This window comes from Tamandua tetradactyla, chromosome 15, assembly GCF_023851605.1.
Source record: "Tamandua tetradactyla isolate mTamTet1 chromosome 15, mTamTet1.pri, whole genome shotgun sequence".
NCBI classification, from domain to species: domain Eukaryota; kingdom Metazoa; phylum Chordata; class Mammalia; order Pilosa; family Myrmecophagidae; genus Tamandua; species Tamandua tetradactyla.
Window position 1 is genome coordinate 75,724,354 of NC_135341.1, and position 13,835 is coordinate 75,738,188.

The 13,835-nt window shown below is 37.2% G+C and overlaps 1 protein-coding gene and 1 long non-coding RNA gene across 15 annotated transcripts in view; one reads left to right on the top strand and one right to left on the bottom strand.

Annotated features, from left to right (window-relative positions):
- Nucleotides 1–13,835, bottom strand: part of CPNE4 (copine 4) — a 694,898-nt gene that overhangs the window by 611,705 nt on the left and 69,358 nt on the right. For 11 of the 14 annotated variants that reach the window (XM_077130114.1, XM_077130123.1, XM_077130116.1 and 8 more), the window contains 2 exons: nucleotides 9,186–9,250; nucleotides 8,351–8,423 (listed from right to left, as the gene is read on the bottom strand). The gene's annotated coding sequence lies outside the window, so the exon portion shown is untranslated. Of the gene's footprint in view, nucleotides 1–8,350; nucleotides 8,424–9,185; nucleotides 9,259–13,835 lie in introns of all 14 variants that reach the window. The other 3 variants (XM_077130113.1, XM_077130124.1, XM_077130117.1) reach the window with 2 other exon arrangements.
- LOC143657581 (uncharacterized) overlaps nucleotides 11,824–13,835 on the top strand; it is a 30,393-nt gene continuing 28,381 nt past the window's right edge. Inside the window, exon 1 of the long non-coding RNA XR_013162910.1 lies at nucleotides 11,824–12,131. This is a non-coding gene — a long non-coding RNA (uncharacterized LOC143657581). The remainder of the gene's footprint in view (nucleotides 12,132–13,835) is intronic.

Sequence of the window (13,835 nt, forward strand, 5' to 3'; positions counted from 1 at the left end):
AGGCCTAGGAGTCAACCCCAAGAGAACCTCTTTTGTTGCTCAGATGTGGCCTCTCTCTCCAGCCAACACAACAAGCAAACTCACCAACCTCCCCCTGTCTATGTGGGACATGACTCCCAGGGGTGTGGACCTTCCTGGTAATGTGGGACAGAAATTCTAGAATGAGCTGAGATTCAGCATCAAGGGATTGAAAACACCCCTAGAATGAGCTGAGATTCAGCATCAAGGGATTGGGAAAACCTTCTCAACCAAAAGAGGGAAGAGTGAAATGAGACAAAATAAAGCATCAATGGCTGAGAGAGTCCAAACAGAGTCAAGAGGTTATCCCAGAGGTTATTCTTATGCCTTAAACAGATATCACCTTGTTATTCAAGATGTAATGGAGAGGCTGGAGGGAACTGCCTGAAAATGTAGAGCTGTGTTCCAGTAGCCATGTTTCTTGAAGACGATTGTATAATGATATAGCTTTCACAATGTGACTGTGTGTCTGATGCTCTTTTTACCTACCTTATATAGACAAGTAAAACATATGGGATGAAAATAAATAATAGGTGGAACAAATGCTAAAATAAATTTAGATTGAAATGCTAGTGATCAATGAAAGGGAGGGGTAAGGGGTATGGTATATATGAATTTTTTTCTGTTTTCTTTTTATTTCTTTTTCTGAATAGATGCAAATGTTCTAAGAAATGATCATGATGATGAATATGCAACTATGTGATGATATTGAGAATTACTGATTTTATATGTAGAACGGAATGATCAAAAGTTAAGAATGTTTGCATTTGTTTGTTGTAATATTTTTTTTAAAAATTAAAAAATAAAAGAATTACGGAATGCTTCAAAAAAAAATTTAAGGTATGCGGTGAAGGCACTGCTCAGAGGGAAGTTTATAGCCTTTCTAAATGCCTACATTAGTAAAAAAATAAAGGGCTAAAATCAAAGACCTAACTGCATGCCTGGAGGAGTTAGAAAAAGAACAGCAAACTAATTCCAAAGAAAGCATACCGAAGGAAATCACAAAAATCAGAGCAGAAATAAATGAAATTGAGACTAGAAAAACAACAGAAGCGCAAAACCAAAAGTTGATTCTTTGAAAAGAACAATAAAATTGAGAAACCCTTAACTAGACTGAAAAGGAAAAAAAGAGTGAAGATACAAATAAAATTAGAAATAAGAGGGGAGACATTAATACTGGCCCATGCAAATAAAAAGGATCATAAGAGGATACAATGAAGAAATGTATGCCAACAAATTAGACAACTTAGATGAAGTACACATATTTGTAGAAACACACAAACAGCTTACACTGACTCTAAAGGAAATAAAAGTACCAACAGAAAAATCACAAGTAAAGAGATTGAATCATTCATCAAAAACCACCCAAAAAAGAAATGTCCAGGATCAGATGGCATCACAGATTAATTGTACCAAGCATTCCAAGAAGAATTAATACAAATCGTGCTCAATCTCTTCCAATAAATTGAAGAGGAGAGGGCACTACCTAAATCATCCCATGATGCCAATATCATCCTAATACTAAAGCCAGATAAAGATACTACAAGAAAAGAAAATTACAGACCAATTTCTCCAATGAACTTAGGTGCAAAAATTCTCAACAAAATGCTTAAAAATTGAATCCCACAGAACATTAAAATAATTATACATAACCAAGTGGATTTTATTCCAGGTATGCAAGGATGGTTCAACACATGAAAATCAATTAATGTAATACACCACATCAGCAAATTGATTTTCAACATCAGAAAAGGTATTTGACAAAACCCAGCATCCTTTCTTGATAAAAACACTTTGAAAGGCAGGAATCAAAGAAACTTCCACAACATGATAAAGGGTATATATATTAAAAACCCACAGCTGATATTTTGCTCAACTGAAAACTCTCCCTCTTAGATCAGGAACAAGACAAGTATGTCCATTATCACCACTGTTAGTCAGCATTGTGCTAGACGGTCTAGCTAAGGCAATTAGGCAAGAAAAAGAAATAAAAGGTATCCAAATCAGAAAGGAAGAAGTAAAACTTTAATTATTTGATACTTCATACAGAAAGTATGAAAAATTTTCAACAAATGTACTAGAGCTTATATATGAGTTCCATGAAGATCAATACACAAAAATCAATAGTGCTTCTATATACTAATAATAAATGATCTGAGGATATCAAGAAAAAATTCCATTTACAATAGCAAACTTAAAAAACATATATCTAGGAGTAAATTTAACTAAGGATTAAAGGACATGTACACACGGAAAGTATAAAATACTGCTAAAATACTTCAAAGAAAAACTAAATAAATGGAAGGGCATTCTAAGCTTATGGATGGGAAGACTAAATATTATTAAGATGTCAATTCTACCCAAATTGATTTAAAGATTCAAGGCAATCCGATCAAAAGTTCAACAGCCTACTTCACAGAAATAGAAAATCCAATGATCAATTTATTTGCAAGAATAAGGGGCCCCAAATAGTCAAAAACATCTTGAAAAAGAAGAAAGAAGCTGGGGGACTCATACTTCCTGACATTAAAGCATAATACATAGGCACAGTGATTAAAACAGTATGGTTCTGGCACAAAAACAGATATTTTGACCAACGGAATTGAAGTGAGAGTTCAAAAACAGACCCTCACATTTATGGCTAATTGATATTTGACAAGGCTGCCAAGTCCATTCAATTAGGAAAGAATAGTCTCTTCGACAAGTGGTCTGGGAGAACTGGATATCCACATGTGAAAGAATGAAAGAGGATCTCTATCTCACATCTTACACAGAAGTTAACTTAAAATAGATCAAAGCCCTAAAATAAGAACCAGGACTATAAGACTCCTAGAGGGAAGCATAGGAAGGTATCTTCAAGATCTTGTGGTAGGCAATAGTTTCTTAGCCTTAGCACAAGCAATGAAAGAAACAATAGATAAATGGAACCTTCCCAGAATTAAAAACTTATATGCACTAAAGGATTTTGCCAAGAAAGTAAAAAGTAATCTACTCAGTAGAAGAAAATATTTGGAAACCACACATCTGAGATGGGTATAATATCCAGGATATATGAAGAGATGATGCAACTCAACAATAAAAAGACAAACAACCCAATTTAAAAATTGGCAAAAGACCTAAATAGACATTTTTCCAATGAGGAAATACAATGGCTAAAAAGCACATGAAAATATGGTCAACATCACTTACTATTAGGGAAACGCAAATCAAAATCACAATAATATAACATTTTACATCTACTAGAATACCACTATTAAGAAAACAGTTAAGTACAAGTGTTGGAGAGGATGTGGATAAATAGAAATACTCATTCATATCTGGTGGGAATGTAAAGTGGTGCAGATGCTGTGGAAAACAATTTGGTGCGTCCTCAGAAAGTTAACTATATAATTACCATGTGATCCAGCAATACTTCTAGTAGATGTACGTCCAGAAGAACTGAAAGCAATGATTTGAACAGATATTTGCACATTGATATTCCTAGCAACATTATCCACAATTGTCAAGAGTTGGAAACAAATGTTCATCAACCAATAAACGGATAAATAAAATGTGGTATATACATACAATGGAATATTATTCAGCTGTGAAAAGGAATGAAGTACTGATGCATATGACAAGGTGGATGAACCTTGAGATCATAATGTTGAGTGAAGCAAGACACAAAAGGACCAATATTTTATTATTTCACTGTTAAGAACAAATTATAATTGGCAAACTCATAGAGGTAGAGTCAAGAATATAGGTTACCAGGTGATAGATGAGGTTTAGGGAATTAAGTGCTCAACTTGTACAGATTTTCTCTATAGGCTGCTGCTAAAGATTTAGAAATGGATGATGGTGATAGGAGCACATTATTGTGAGTGTAGCTAACAGTACTGAATTGTATAAGTAAACATGGCTAAAGAAGGATACTTTAGGATATATATGTTACTAGAATAAAACCTGAAGGATAAAACACAGACATGTACTATACAACACAGTGAACTCTTTTATAGACAAAGGGCAATAGTTAATAGCATAAGTTACAAATGTTCTTTCATGAATTAAAACAAATGTACGACACTAATGCAAAGTATTAATAATGGAATTATATGGAAAAATATATAAATCTAATATAAACTATGGGTGACAACTAATGATTTTTCATCAATTATAACAAATGTAATTTCTGTTAAAATATATAAAAGTGGGGAATCGGAAGCACCCCGAGCGATGCTGGAAAAATGACTTGTTGCACACCCGCTAGAGGCCTACATTTTTATCGAGAAGTCATCTTTTCTCCCGGCTGGCAGTCGCTGCAGCCCCAGTCAAGGTCTGTGGCCATGGCGGCTCGGTCCCGGGTCAGCAACACGTTGTGACAGGAGCGGGCTTTGGGAGAGCACCGCGTCTCCCGCGACCGGTGACTGGTCCACCGTCCTGAGGAACGCCTGGGGCCTATGGGATCCCTGCTGGACGTGGACCCCTGTCGGAAGTCCAGCTGCCCGCCTTGTCCTAGCTTTCTGCCGCCTCCGCGGTGACCTTGGCACAAGTTGCTCTTCCCAGTGTGTCACTGTCGCAGAGAAACGATAGTCCGCACTAGAAGATGTGACAGAGGAGAGGCAAAGGAAGAATAGTCCAGAAGATAGTACCTAGAATCTCCAGGGAGAGGACAGAAGTTATCAGGAAAGGTAAATGCAGTTTCCTATTGCTGCTATAACAAATTACCACAAACTTGGCGTCTTAAAACAACTCAAATTGACTTCCAGAGAAGATGGCGGCTTAGTAAGACGCGCGGGTCTTAGTTCCTCCTCCAGAACAGCTACTAGGGGAGTAGAAACGATACAGAACAGCTCCCAGAAGCATGACAGAGATCAAGAAGACAGTGTACCCCATTCTGGAATGGCTGACTGGCTGGGAGAATCCGCTCCGGTGAGATCACCGAGGGGCGCGGGCTTCCCCGGGCGGGGTGGCAAGCGGCCGGAGTCCCTCCCTCCCTTGTTCCCGGGCCGGCTGGGAGAATTGGACAGGGGGTCCCCTCAAGCCACGGCGGCTGGCACCCCCCCCCCCACGCGCAGCCCCCCGGACCAGCTGGGAGAACTGGATCGGAGATCCCCAGGCCGCGGAGAACGGTGACCAGGGTCCCTTCCAAACACGTGGCTTCCCAGTCCGGCTGGGAATGGTGCACTCCCCCGGGCCGCGGCGACTGGCGTCCTCCTGCCACGCTTGGCACCCCGGGCTGGCTAGGAGATTTGGACGGGTGCTCTCCTGGGCTGCGGCGGCCGGCGACCCTCCCCGCGTTCGGATCCCCGGGCAGGCTGGGAGATTCGGATTGGCACTCTTCCAAGCCACTTCGGCTGGCGAACCTCCCCCACGATGAGAGTTTTCCAAAGTTAAAGGACCCACAGCACCTTTTACTGGTGGGACCAGTAAAGAAAGGGACATAAAAATCTTCTTCCCAAGAACAGGCGTGGACACAGCTGATCATGAAGGTAAGATAACCTACTCAATGGAGGAAAATATATGGAAGTCACATATCTGACAAAGTTTTAATATCCAGAATATATAAAGAAATTCTTCAACTTAACAACAAAAAGACAAAGAATCCAATTTAAAAATGGGCAAAAGACTTAAGTAGGTATCTTTCCAAAGATATATAAATGTTCAAAAAGAACATGAAAGGATGCTCAATATCATTAGCCCCAGGGAAATGCAAATCAAAACCACAGGGAGATACCATGTCATCCCTATTAGAATGGCTGCTATTTCAAAAAGTGGAATATAACAAGTGTTGGAGAGAATGCAGAGAAATAAGAACACTTACTCTTTGCTGGTGGCAATGTAAAATGGTATAGCTGCTGTGCAAGACAGTTTAGTACTTCCTCAGAAAACTAAGTATAGAACTACCCCATGACCTGGCAATTTCAATTCTAGGTATGTACCCAAAAAATGGAAGCTGAGACTCAAACAGATATTTGTACACCAATATTCTTAGCAACATTATTCACAATTGCCAAAAGATAGAAGCAACCTAAGTGTCTGTCAACTGATGAATGGGTAAATAAAATGTAGTATATGCATACAATTTAATATTACTCATCCATAATAAGGAATGAAGTCTTGATACATGTGATAATATGGATGAACCTTGATAGCATTATGTTGAGTGAAATAAGTCAGACACGAAAGGGTAAATGTTGTATGAACTCACTGATTTGAAACAATTAGAATAAGTAAGTTCTAGATTTAGAATCTAGAATATAGGTTATCAGGAGAGGGGTAGAGATAGGGAATGGAAAATGAAGGCTTACATGTACAGGATTCCTATTTCAAATGATGGAAATGTTTAGGTCATGGATGGTTGTAATGGCAGCGCAACATTATGAATGCAATTAACAGCACTGAAATATATATCTGAATATGATTAAACAGGAGAAATGTTAGATTCCATAGAACTACACTACACAAATAGGGAACCCTAAGTTAAACTATGGATTTTAATAGTTCAATTATAAAAGTGTGCTATCATCAATTGTAAGATAATGTTCTACACCAATGCAAGGTGTTGCTAATGGGAATCCTGTATTTTATGCATGATTGCTGTATAAACCCAAAATTTATCTAGTAAAAAATGGTAAATAATAAAAGCAGGATAAAAATTATATAAGGAATCTGATCAAACACACAGTACATGCACACACACATACTCAGTCCACTCAATATTATGCTTAGAGAAAGTTCTGGTAGGAAATGCTCAAAACTACTGATTTTCTACAGATGGTAAGACTATGAATGACTAAAAAAATTCTACTCTTATTTCTCCTTCAGTAAACATGTTACCTTGATGATGAATATTAAAGACTTTAAAACATAAAATCTCACACATTTATGGCCAACAGATTTTTTGACAAGGGTGCTAAGTGCATGCAGTGTGGAAATAAGTCTAACAAATGTTTTAGGAAAAACTGGATATCCACACACAAAAGAACAAAGTTGGACTCTAAATCACAACATATATAAAAATCAACTCAAAAGAGATCAAGGGGGCTAAATGTAAGAGCTAAAACTATAAAACTCTTAGAAGAAAACATAGAGGAAAATCTTCATGACTTGAGACTTGGCAATGGAGTCTTAGATGTGGCACCTAAAGTATAAGCAACAAAATAAACAGTAGATAAATTTGATTTCATCAAAATTTAAAACCTTTGTGCAAAGGAAATTAACAGGAAAGTGAAAAGACAACTTATATGTATATAACAGATAAGAACCTAATATGCAGATTATATAAAGAACTTTTACAATGTAACAATAAAAAGACAAACAACCTAATTTAAAAATGGGCAAAGGACCTGAATAGACATTTCTTCAAACAATATGTCCAATAAGTACATGGAAAGATGCTCAACATCATTAATAATTAGAGAAATGCAAATCAAAACCACAATGAGATAACTGCTTTATACCGACAAGAATGGCTAATTTTTTGATGAAAAATAAGGTTGGCTAGAATACGGAGAAATAGAAATGCTAATGCTTCATTGGTGGAAATGTAAAATGGTGCAGTCACTGTGGAAAGCAATATGGTGGTTCCTCAAGAAGTTAAATATAGAATTACCATATGATCTGGCAGTTTCACTTCTGGGTGTATACTGTGGTGGACTGAATTGTGTACCTCAATTTGGACATGTTCTTGGTCTTCAACTGCATTTTGATGGATGTGAATTCACTGTAAATAAGAGCTCTTCAAAATATTACCTAAGTTGGTGGTCCCAATAAGTAAGACTGGGCTTTAATCCAGATTACCGGAGTCTTATAGGCAGACTGAAAGTCAGAGCAGAAGCTGGGTGGAGCCACCAAAAGCTAGAAGTCAACAGAACCAAAAAGAACAGAGAAGATACCTCATATGTGCTGTCATTTGATGGAAAATTCAAGGATCAAGGATTGCCAGCAGCCAGCCCCAGAATGCCACAGTCATTTGGGGGGGAAGTATTTCTTTATTAATGACTCCATTTTGGACTTTTCCTGGCCTCAAAACCATAAGCTAATAAATTCCTGTTGTTTAAGCCAATCCACTGTATGATATTTGTTTTAGTGCCAATTAAATCAACACAATATCCAAAGAAAGTGAAAACAGTGCCTAGAACAGACACTTATATAAAACTGTTTATAACAGCAACATTCACAGTAGCCATATGGTAGAAACGCAAATGTTTATCAACAGATGAATGAAAAAACAAAATGTGGTTCATACATACAATGATATATTATTCAGCCATAAGAAAGAATGATATGAGACATGTAACCTGAAACAAACTTGAAGATATTATGCTTAATGAAATAAGCTTGACCTTACCAAGCCTCCTTTTCTTCATTCTTATAATGGGTCCAAAAAAGTCCATCTTGCTCAATTCTCAAGACTTTTGTTTCTAGATGCCAAAAAGAACAACTGATGAAACAAATGCAAAGTTATAGCTTAAAGCAAATGTGAAAGCTATTAACAGTATATAATATGACATAGTTTGGGAAGAGCTCATTCAGTCTGGAGTCACATCCTGGCTCCTCCACTTGCTTACTGTGCGATGGTGGGCAATTCAATCAACCTCTGAGTGTCATCTATAAAAATGCTGCTGCTGATAATAATAATAATAATAATATACCTATCTCATAGGGTTGTTGGGAAGCATAAAGCATTATGTATGAAACTTAGTTCATTTCCTGTGATGTTGTATACACAATAAATATGATTAAAATATTATATATATTTTTTGGGTCAAAACTTAGTAGACATCCAATAAATATTTGTTTAATAAGTACATGTGAGTGAAAAAATTTTGAGCACTCACTACATGACATGCTATGTGTTGTACCCTGGGAGTGCAGCAATGAACCAAACAATTATTAGCCCTTTTAGTCTAGTGAGAAAGATTAAACCAACATACATGTAAATCATATTTACAAGTATGATAAATGTACCTCAGTACTACTGACATTTTGAGCCAGATAATTCTTTGTTGTGGGGGCTGACCTGTGCATTGCAGGATGTTTGACAGCATTTCTATTGTGTTAAGCCTGAAAATTCGGAGGTTTATTTGTTACTGCAGCTGACATTATCCTAAGAAATACAGGTGCCACCTCAGAAAACTTTTCTCTGTGGATGAAGGATAAATGTTTCTTGACCAACTACTTACTGCAGAAAAGCAGAATATCCTCCGACCTTATAAGGCAGCTGTGGAACATTCAGGGAAGCAAACTCCTGGACAACTCAGAAACATAAAAGGGATATTTTAGTCTAAAGATTTCTATATGGAGAATATACAAAAATAAGCAGAAGAGTCCTTTCTTATTTTCAAAATAGCATGTGGAGAACTTCTTTTACAAGCATACTAATTTTAATACTGTAACTAGCCAAAGAAGAAAATTCTGGAATAAAGAGTCCTGAAACTAAACATAGTGCAGCTAGTAAACTTCAAAACCCAACGGAAAACAAGCACTACTACTACCAAATTGAAAATTAATTGATTATAGTTTAATTAAAGGGAATAAATACAAGTTTAAAAGATGCATAAAAATCACATACTCATAACCTAAAGGTCTTTTATATTATGTATATCCTCTTCTTTCTATCAAACATCTATCAAAGCTTATGAATTCAAATGAGTAGCTAGAGATAACTTCCACTTTCCAGCAATCATACACTTGGCAATCAACTGAGCAAGACGAACAATTTGCTGTATGTGTATTCAAATGTACAACTCCAAATCTATGCATAATGTCAGATGTAAAGGGTAAAGAGGTCATCCCAAGGAAGAACTAAAGAAGTATAAGCGAAGCAGAAATGCTTTCAGCTACAAGTAACAGATAATCCAACTTTCAATGGGCTTAAAATATATACTTGCCATAAGACCCAGCAATTCCACTCCTAGCATTTATTTACCCAAGGACAATAAAAACACATGTTCTTACAAAGACTTGAACATGAATGTTCATGGTAGCTTTAGTCATAAGCAACTGTTCTAGTTTGATAGCTGCCAGAATGCAACACACCAGAGATGGATTGGCTTTTAATAAAAGGGAATTTATTTTATTAGTTCTTTAAAGGAAAGGCAGCTAACTTTCAACTGAGGTTCTTTCTTACATGGGAAGGCACAGGTGATCTCTGCTGGCTTCCTCTCCAGGCGTCTGGGTTCCAACAACTTTCCCCGGGGTGATTTCTTTCTGCATCTTGAAAGACCTGGGCTGAGCAGCGAGTGCTGACATGAGGTATGCTGAGCTGCTTGGGCTGTGCCACACTGAGGTCTCTCATTTAAGCACGAGCCAGTTAAATCAAACATCATTCATTACAGCAGGCATTCCTCTTAGCCGACTGCAGATGTAATAAGCAACAGATGAGGTTCATGTACCATTGGCTCACATCCACAGAAACAGAACTAGGTACCTTCACCTAGCCAAGCTGGAAACTGAATCTAACTACCACAGCACCCAAAGAAGATGAGTCTATCAACCAAATGTCTATTAACAAGTAATGGGTAAACAGACTGTGGTACATCCTTACAAAGAAATGCTACTCAATGACCAAAAGGAATCATTGATATATGCAATGTGGATGAATCTCACAGACATTAAATTGAGTGAAAGAATCCAAGTGAAAGCAGTGCATACCAAACAATCCCATTTATATGAATTCCTAGATGAGAGAAATCTAACCTTAATGACAAAAAAACAAAAGGCAAAGATAAATCAGTAGTGCCTGGGACCTGATCAAAGGGACTTGAAAAGGAGGGCACAAGGAAACTTTTTGGGGTGATGGAAACATTCTATACCTTGATTATTATGGTGTAACCACCATAATAGATTTCTACACTTGTCAATACTCATGGAACTGTACACTTAAAATGAGTAGATTAATGTTGGCTTGCTGAAGAGTTCACATTTACTATTTGAAAACATAACTTCATTACTCAATTTAGATCCAAATAATGTTAAAGAGTTTTCTGGAATTCAAATGATTGGTATAATAATCTAATAGATGTCATGTTACACATGATTAAATTAAACATGGTGTGACTATTAAGCATAAGACCTGGCATCCAATGCTCTCAATTAACACATACTTTCAAACATATGGTTTCATATTTATTATTCTATAACTAGTAAAGTATATCAGTAAAGCTCACTTTACTGTTTGGAGAGAACCTTTACATGCATTTTATCTGATCTGAGCAATAGTCCAGTAAGGCCTATATTTTCATTCTTCTTTTGCAGATGAAGAAGTGAGGTTCAGAGTCACGAAACTAATAAATACCAGAGGTGAACTAAAGCCCATGTGGGTCTAAGTCTACCGTGTCTCCATTACATCACAGATGCCTTGAAGAGCACTGGATCAAGGACCCTTGACTTTTGGTTTCAATATCCTTGTTATTAGGACATCAAGCACCAGAAGACATATTTGGTACATCTTATTTGCTTTTAGAAAATAGGGTTTAGTTCTATTGCTATCATTCCTAGCCACAGATCTATACTTCATGAGTTCTAGAAGATCAAATGGAAGTCACCTGAAAATGCAGCTTTTAAAAAAAGATGTCCTTTACCTAAATGTTTCCGTTTTTCTTTCTGCTAATAGTAATGCTCTTTCCTTCAGTGGATTTGGCTAGTTAATCAGAAAAGAAGAAACCATCTGAAAAGAGGAATCTATGACCTCTTTGTCAAGGAAAGTCAGGTTATTCAATGCCAAGAAAGACTATTTTTCCTTTCATTTGATAGTCTGTGGTATTTTTTTATGTGTCAGCACTGGAGAAGTAAAAGTAGCTAGCAATTACTCAAGAGCCAGCTCCCTCAATCTCTTTCCTCTTACCAACCTCAAACCTGACCCTATCAGAGGCCAGTTAGCTTGGGTAGGCAGAGCTTGATTAGATAATGAGGACAGTGGACTAGATCTGTCCCTGGGGAGGTCACTGAAGTAGCTTTGACATATTCTGGAGTTATCCATGCCACTACTGATATCAGCGAGCCAAATTGTGAGTCCAGGAAGAGTTTGGATGAATCTCTCTTAAACTCATGTTACTATTGGATCTCTCTTAACTCATGTTGCTACTGGAAGCACAGGTCAGCAGCATCCTTTGAGCAGCTAGAGGAAGGTAAGGCATTTCATTACTCATTTTATCCTAACAGTATGATTATGAGGGCCAGGTCTCAGGAGGCAGGAAGGATGAGATATGCTTACTTCAATCACTCAAAACCGCAGCAAAGGAAATCTTGCAACAGACACTTACTAACTCTTGATTCTGATCATTTGCTTTTCTAAGCCTTAGTCTCCCTGTCTAGAAAATAAGTCATTCTCTTCCTTACCGAGTTTTAAGTTTAAATGATACAAATATGAACACACTATAGGAATTGAGAAAAGCTCTATGATTATTCTGAACTTTATAAGAATCTGCTTTTTGTTAGAGGGGTTTTTTTTTTTTTGCTCAGCAGCTTTGTTGATTGATTCAACAAAGGTTTGTTGAGTATCTACTATATGCCAAATATATGTGTTAGAAATACAGAGAAAACATAATGAAATCTTGATCCTCAAAGAGTCTGGGGGTGGGGTGGTGAGTGTTGGTGGAAACGGAAAGTTAAGTTTCATAGATGTTGTGATGTGGCACCCAGATTCCCATTCAGTGTCAGAGGACTTATTCCCTCAGTTGCTTGAAATGCTGTTAGCTTCTTACAGGGGGTGCCGGGGCTGAAGGAAGTCACCTTGCCCAAGGTCATGACACCTTCCTCAGGGAATTCACATCCAACAACTGATCAGCCTGGGCATTTAAAGGCCCATTCCTCACACCCCAAACTGGGACAATGTTGAAGGGCCATTCCATTCCTCTTCAGAATTCCCCACAGGAATGGCTGACACTGAAAATATATCACAGCTCAGCTTCTCCCCTCTGCTCAATCCTACTTCTTCCCCTTCACAGTCACAGTCCAAGAGCACTTCCTCATAAACTTCCTGTACACTACTCTCCACCCCAGCAACTGCTTCTCAGAGAAGTCAACTACGACACCAGGCACTTATAATACAGTGATAAATTATATGAGTTAGCTCCAAGGCTCTGAGTCACACAGGGCCCACCCTCAGAAGCACCTTGGTTTGAAAGCATTAGTAGTTTTATCTTTGAGCATGTATAAGTGAAGTATAATGGGACAATGGAACATGCGTATGAACAGAGGGGATATGTGCAATATGCATATTGGCTATTCCCTGCCACCCTATTTGCATATAGCACTTCTGATGGCCTGTGAGCACAGATTTCAAATGGACCCAAAATGCAAGGGAGTTCAGTGAGACTCAAATTGAGTACAAGATACTTTGAGCTCAAACCAGAATTTACTACAAACATAGCAAGAAGGCAATGCCATTCCAACAAATGCTAACAAAGAACACTATTAAAGTCTTTTTTTATTCATGCTACTTCCCTGTATTAGTCAATCATTATGAAAATGGCGATACAGAAGGAAAGGAAAATATAAAGTAATTCATAGCTCCTTTTCATTTTAGTCCTTCCTCACTCATAATAAGCTGACAGTAGAAAATATTGGGAGAATATGGACTTACCAAAATGTGAAATAAAGACAACTGAGTTAGTTTTGTACATTTTTTCTATTATCTTGGTAAGAATAAAATACATATGCATATGCAAAATATGAATTCTATAATTTTAGTGATTCTGCATATGAAATAAATGTTCTTCTATAAAATTGGCATTGCATAGTATAAAATGAATGGTAAAACATAGTAATAACTTTAAATTTTAATTGCTCTTTACATAGAATTACATTAAATAGCAAATAAAAAATACCAT